This window comes from Chelonoidis abingdonii, chromosome 2 (genome assembly GCF_003597395.2).
Source record: "Chelonoidis abingdonii isolate Lonesome George chromosome 2, CheloAbing_2.0, whole genome shotgun sequence".
Taxonomy (NCBI): Eukaryota; Metazoa; Chordata; order Testudines; family Testudinidae; genus Chelonoidis; species Chelonoidis abingdonii.
In genome coordinates, this window is record NC_133770.1 from 167,244,319 (window position 1) to 167,250,854 (window position 6,536).

Sequence of the window (6,536 nt, forward strand, 5' to 3'; positions counted from 1 at the left end):
CTCATAAGTTATGTGCTCCAGCCCTCTAATCATTTTTGTTGCCCTCCACTGGACTCTTTCCAATTTTTCCACATCCTTCGTATAGTGTGGGGCCCAAAACTAGACACAATAATCCAGATGAAGCCTCACCAATGTCGAACAGAGGGAAATGATTACATCCCTCAATCTGCTGGCAATGCCCCTACTTATACAGCCCAAAATGCCATTAGCCTTCTTCTATCACTGTACTCAGCTGTGAGCCCTGCATCTCTGGTCCCCTGGCCCCATGTGCCACCCCTCAGGCATGAGGCCTGCCTTGGCAGATCCCCAAGCGCAACACCCATCTCCATCCTGAGTGTCTGGGACTGCCCTGCATCCAGGGAATGCTGGTTTTGGAATTGGAGCCTCTCTCTCCATCCTCGCTGAGTTGACCTTTCTCACGCATTTTAGGCGATGTTCGCATTTGATGCCCATGGGCTGGCAGGGGACGTGCTGTGCAGGGCAGCCCTGGTTTGTGGAATGTAGTTTTCCCCAGATTTCCCAACAGAAGCCCAGCTTGAGTGGTATGAACAAATTAGCCACCATGCCCGACAGCCCCAGGCTCTTTCAGAACAATAGCTGCTGACTGAGCTGGGTTTTGTCAAATGACTGGCCATAGCACATGAGCAGCAAAATGGAGGAACCCCCAGATGGATTCAGGGTGGCAGCTGTGGCTATCTAATGAGCATGGTTGCTTCCCCAAATCACCTGTTACTGCATTTCTTGGTTTGTGGGCGTGGAAGAGTCACGGCTTTGCCTGCACAGGCATTTCTCCCCAGCTTCCCACCAGGAGTTTGAAGTAAAATGCTAGAGTAGAGAAGGCCCAAATTCCCACCCTTCCCCCGTGAATTATATGAATTAGACCATGCCACTCCTCATGAAGATGTACAACTCCTACAACACAGCCATGCACTGGGCCAGGCCATCTGCAATACCAGAGGGAATATTTGCTTTAGATTAGATACCCCATCCCCAAACTGATAGCCCCTGTATCTGGGCTGGACTGCTGGGCAGGATGTTAGTTCTGCCTTGTTTGTTTTTACTCAGCAGATGGCTCAAAGGTTTAAATCAGGTAGATACAATCAGGAATGTTCCCTGAGTCTGCACTACCTGGAAACCTGCTGACGGAGGCTTTGCAGCTAGTCAGTGCCTACCGCAGGGTAGGATAATTATACCTATGGCTGGGCTGAGTATCAAGGCGTAGAGTTATTCTATGAGCTGAAGCTATACCCCATCAATGTCTCCTGTTAATGGGAAACTAGCACCATTATATTATAGAGCTATCCACCACCGACATAGCGTTCGCTGGCTGCAACCGCTCATGGCAGCACCTTGCTGAAAACTCTATCTGCCCTTAATCCCAGAAGGGAATGGACAGCAAACATTTACAGTGACTAAAACATTTATCCTGTAATAGCTCTGTATTACCACACATTCTTCTCCAGGAGCCCAAGCTGTACCCGGGCCCAGGTGGGGGCTGCTGAGCAGGGCTGTCGGCTATATAAAGTCCTTATAAATGGCATGCAGCAAGCACTGGAGTTCAATAAAATAGCAAGCGGCTCAGCTGCTTGCGGTAAACACGCCACATGTCAGTTCTTACCCAACAAAAGAAAAATGTGTCTCAGCAGCACAGGTGTGCAGGGACTTCGGCACGGGGGCAAACTCCTGCTCTGTTGCCACAGTAACCCAGGGGCAGTGTTGTGAGCCACTACGGAGACATAAATCACATGCCAGGCGTAACAGGATGGAGGCCTCAACCTGACTCACAACATTTAACAGAAACAGCGGCCACCGTAACTTAACCCGCACAGGCCCTCGGCTGGCTCAGCTGAAGAACCTGAATATCGGAGCGTTCCAGCCCCACAATGTGGGGCTCTGTGTTTCGGAGAGGAACGGTCCTTCCTCATGCTTCTCACCTGCAGTCAGGGCTGGGCTAAAGAACTTTGGGGCCCTGTGCACTATGGCTCTTTGGATCCCACCTCCCTGCACCATCCCTGCCCTGGGGGAGGCATTGGAGCACGAGCTCTCCCTGCCCTCACCCCACAGCACCTCCTGTCCTGTGGGGCTGGCCCAGCTTCCTGCTCCAGCTCATTGGCTCTCACCTCAGTCTGCAGGCAATTCCCTGCCCTGGCCAGGCCCCTGTCCCTCCCTCCACCCCCTTTCCTGGCCCCAGGTTGGGTTTTTTTTGAGAGGTACTGGTGTTTTTGAGGTGCGGGGGCAAACTCTTGCTCCAGAGATTGAGGCGCTGTGCATGTGCACCTAATGCCCCACAGCCCAGGTGCTGTTCAACATGAGTCAGGCCAGCTGGATCTGCTCCTTAGTGTGGAGCTGCACCTTATTTAATGCTCTGAGCATTTCTCACTAGTGTTGGAAATTTGCAAAATCAAGAGTATGAAATGCCAAAAGGAACCCTGGTGGGATAGCTGCTTCCCTGGGTCACATGGACTCGATGAATTGAACAACAAATGGGCCACAGATTCTCTCAAACAGCTGCATTGTGCACATAAATATGATGAGATGTTGCAGAGCATGCCAAATTTCTCTGCCTCATGAAAAAATATTGGGTTCCCCACTGTGGCTTTCTGGCCCTCTGAGCTTTCTTCTTTGAACCCTCCAGAATAAAATCTGAATACAAAAGGGTCTGATTTTGTTTCCTGCCTTCCTCTTCACTTGGTTCTTCTTAGCTTTCCCCACACACTGACCCTCCAGCTATGCTGAGTAGCAGAACTAACTTGGCGCAGTTGTCCAGAATGGAAGATGGGAGGCCAGCCATGGTATAGGCCCCCCTTGACACCCCGTTGTCCTATGCCAGGGTACTGCATGCTTGGCCCAGTGTGATATTATTCCCACTTGCAAGAATGAAGATTTCAGCCATGACATGAGCAACATGTTCGTTTCCCTTGGTTTCCTCATGCAAATTTGACTCATTCAGCATTGAGAAGGTCTTCCAGCTGCTTAGAGAGGGGTTGATTGTCTGTTTGGGTGCCAGATGTTTGTGTCTCCTCTTTAATCCTTTTCTGAACAATCCATCTATTTATTATTTACTTAATGATTTGCAAAAGTATAAACAGTTTGCGGTTGGAACTTGTGTCACAATCTCCAAAGAGCATCGGAGATGGAGTTCTGAACTACTTTCTAACATGAATAAATAAACAGCATGAAAACACTCCTTTGTGTATATTCTAGGCTGCTATTTTCTTAACCCTATCTCATTAAGATGGATGGAGTTTCTGCTTATTAGTAATTTGGCAAGTTCCTCTTTGTATACACTCTGCACTTCTCACTAATGATGCTTTGCTTCAGTGATTAACAAAAAAGACTTCCAACACAGTCAGTGAAAACACAGCCATCCACTTCAGGGCACTTGAATGGAAACCCAATGTTCTGGAGATGCCATTTGGGGAAGACAAGAAACTGCAGGGAATCCAGAGAAGGAGAAGCTGCTGATCCTAAAACCTTTTCTGGCATTCAAATAATTTTGACCCAAGGACATATGTTCTTTGATTTACATGCAAAATTGCAAAACTGACAGAGCCTAAAGCAAAGGGATTCAAAGTCTTCACACTGCTGTTGCTAAAATGTGTCTGATGGAGATGGCATTGCTACTGCCTGGATTTACAGCTGGCCATTAAAGTATGTTTACAAGCCTTTAGTGCAGTGTACACATCTGGTAAATCATTGATTGAACAAATAGCTCCTGGTGTCATGCTCCCTCTGTCAGCTTTTCCCACTACTAGGTTACCCAGCACAGACTTGTCCACACAAGAATCCCATTGCTTCTGAGCCTGCCAGCCCCCCGCACATATGGACACATGCATGCACACAGAGAGGTGCATACACACGCAACTAGGATGTCACAGGATGTAGTGATCTGGATATATACACAACAACTTATGCAGATCATTACCAAATCTGGGCGACCTCTGCTAATAAATAGAGGTAGGGGCTGGGGACTGCACTGGAGGGGCAGCAAACCCTGCCTGGCTTCAAAGCAGGCAATGGGTGACAGAGGGGTTTGCTCTACATAGACTCTGCCCACTAGGGTTGCCAAGTTTGATTGGACGTATTCCTGGAGGTCTCATCACATGACATAATCTTTAATAAAAGATTAATCTTGAATTCCTGGAGACTCCAGGACAATTCTGGAGGATTGGAAACTCTATCTTCCCCATGTAGGGCCATTCCAGGAGAACTTCAGAGACGCCCTTGAAACAACAGGTGAGGAGGAGGGGCCCAGCCACTAGTGATTAACCTGGACCCACAGTGACCGCATGTGCACTGTGCTTAGTTTCCATTTCACGGGCTGACTCCCCAGCTGGCATCACACGCAAATGTTTCAAGACATGTCTGGACAGTGCATTATCCCTCGAGAATCGCTCTGGACAAAGCCCTGCCCTCAGATGCGGCATTACCAAGGGTGAGGGATAGGTACAAATGTTCCATGGCAGAAATCCCACACCTGGAGCACGCACACAAGCTGAGAGCCATAGACTCTCTTGGAAAAACAGCCAGCCCAGACTCCCCAGATGGGAGGGGAAATGCCTCTCCTGGTGTGGCCACAGAACTCACCCCAGGCAGTGACAAGCAAAATGGAACCTGTCAGAACCATCCCATGACAGCAGCGCAGCCACTTCCCCCCCTGCCATGCTTCCCCAGGCCCAGCAGGTCGCAACGCTGCTCCCTCAGATCCAGCGCTCGGAGAGATTAACCTGTGCCTGGGTTTAAGGTCGGGTAGCAATGGATCATTCTTCTAAACAGGGAGCCCTAGTAATTGAACAGAGATAAGCACCCACGTAAGATGCAGTCTCTGGCATCACCTCACACCAAACTTCTCCCCGCAGCCACACTGGGACAACAGTGAACCAAGACAGTCTCCGAACACCTGCTGTAGACAGATCAGCTAAGGTCATTGTACTCCCAGGATCTGGCCAGCTGTGCAGTGATCTGTGGCCAAACCCCAGCTCTGCTGCCCAGGGGACTGGGCAAAGGCCAAAGGGGAAAGGGCAAGACACGGAAACAAAAAGGAAGCCAGATCAGCCCATTCATGTCAAACCTTTTCAGGAGCTCTTGGATGGCTGGACAGAGAGAGATAGGAGAGCAGGAGCCGTCAGTTGTGAATGTGTGTGTGTGTGTGTGTCTGACACACACACACACAGCTTTACAGTTGGATGCTGTCAAATCTCCAGTATTCATTAAGGCTTTTAGGGTCTGTCTGCACTGCAATTAGACACCTGCGGCTAGCTCATGCCAGCTGACTCGGGCTCAGGGCTGTTTAATTGTGGCATAGACATTTAGGCTCAGGCTGCAGCCCAAGCTCTGGGACCCTCCCTCCACACAGGGTCCTAGAACCTGAGCTCCAGCCTGAGTCAGAACTTCTACATTGCAATTAAACAGCCCCTTAGCCTGAGCCCTGGGAGCCTGAATCAGCTGGCACAGACCAGCTGCAGGTTTTTAATTGCAGTGCAGAAAGACATGCAGGCTTCAGCACTCCCACGTCACTTTCATTCCAAGTTTAAGGAGAAAGGGGATGCTAGTCAGTGCAGAAAGCACTATCCTTGAGCTTGCAAAGTCAGGAAGAGCTGAAAACACTCAGTTACCTTTAAACTGAACCACCACAATGGCCCAGCACTGTAGCATTTAATTTCAGAAAGGGGAACTACCCAGAAATGAGGAGGTTAGTGAAACAGAAATTAAAAGGTTCAGCACCAAAAGTAAAATCCCTGAAAGCTGCATGGAAACTTTTTAAAGACACCATAATAGAGGCTCAACTTAAATGTATACCCCAAATTAAAAAACATAGTAAGAGAACCAAAAAAGAGCCACTGTGGCTAAACAACAAAGTAAAAGAAGCTTTGAGAGGCAAAAAAGCATCATTTAAAAAGTACAAGTTAAATCCTAATGAGGAAATTAGAAAGGAGCAAAAACACTGGAGCAAATGAAGTGTAAAAAAATATAATTAAGGAAGGCCAAAAAACGAATTTGGAAGAACGGTAGCCCAAAGACTCAAAAAGTAATAGAAAAAAAATGTTAAGTAGCATCAGAAGCCGGAAGCCATGCTAAAAACAACCAGTGGGCCCCTGGATGACGATAATAGCTAACGGATGCACTCATAGATGATAAAGGGCCACTGGGGAGAACTAAATTAATTTCATTGCAATCAGTCTTATGGTTGTATTGTTGTGAGTGTGAGTCCCAAACCGAGCCTTTTTTAGGTGACTAAAGTTGAGAACTGTCCAGATTGATGTGTCCATTAGAGGTGTTTTTGGACGAATTGATAACCTAAACCAGTAATAATTCCTCCAGGACCTGATGGTGTTCACCCAAGAGTTCTTAGAAACTCAAGATGTGAAATTGCAGGACTATTAACTGTCATCTGTAACTTATCATCTATAAATTAGACTTCTGAAGCAAATGACTGGAGGATAGCTAAGTGACACCCAAATTTAAAAAAGGGCTCCAGAATGACCGGCATACAGGCTAAGTAGCATAAGTAAAGAACGAAATTGTCAGACGCCATA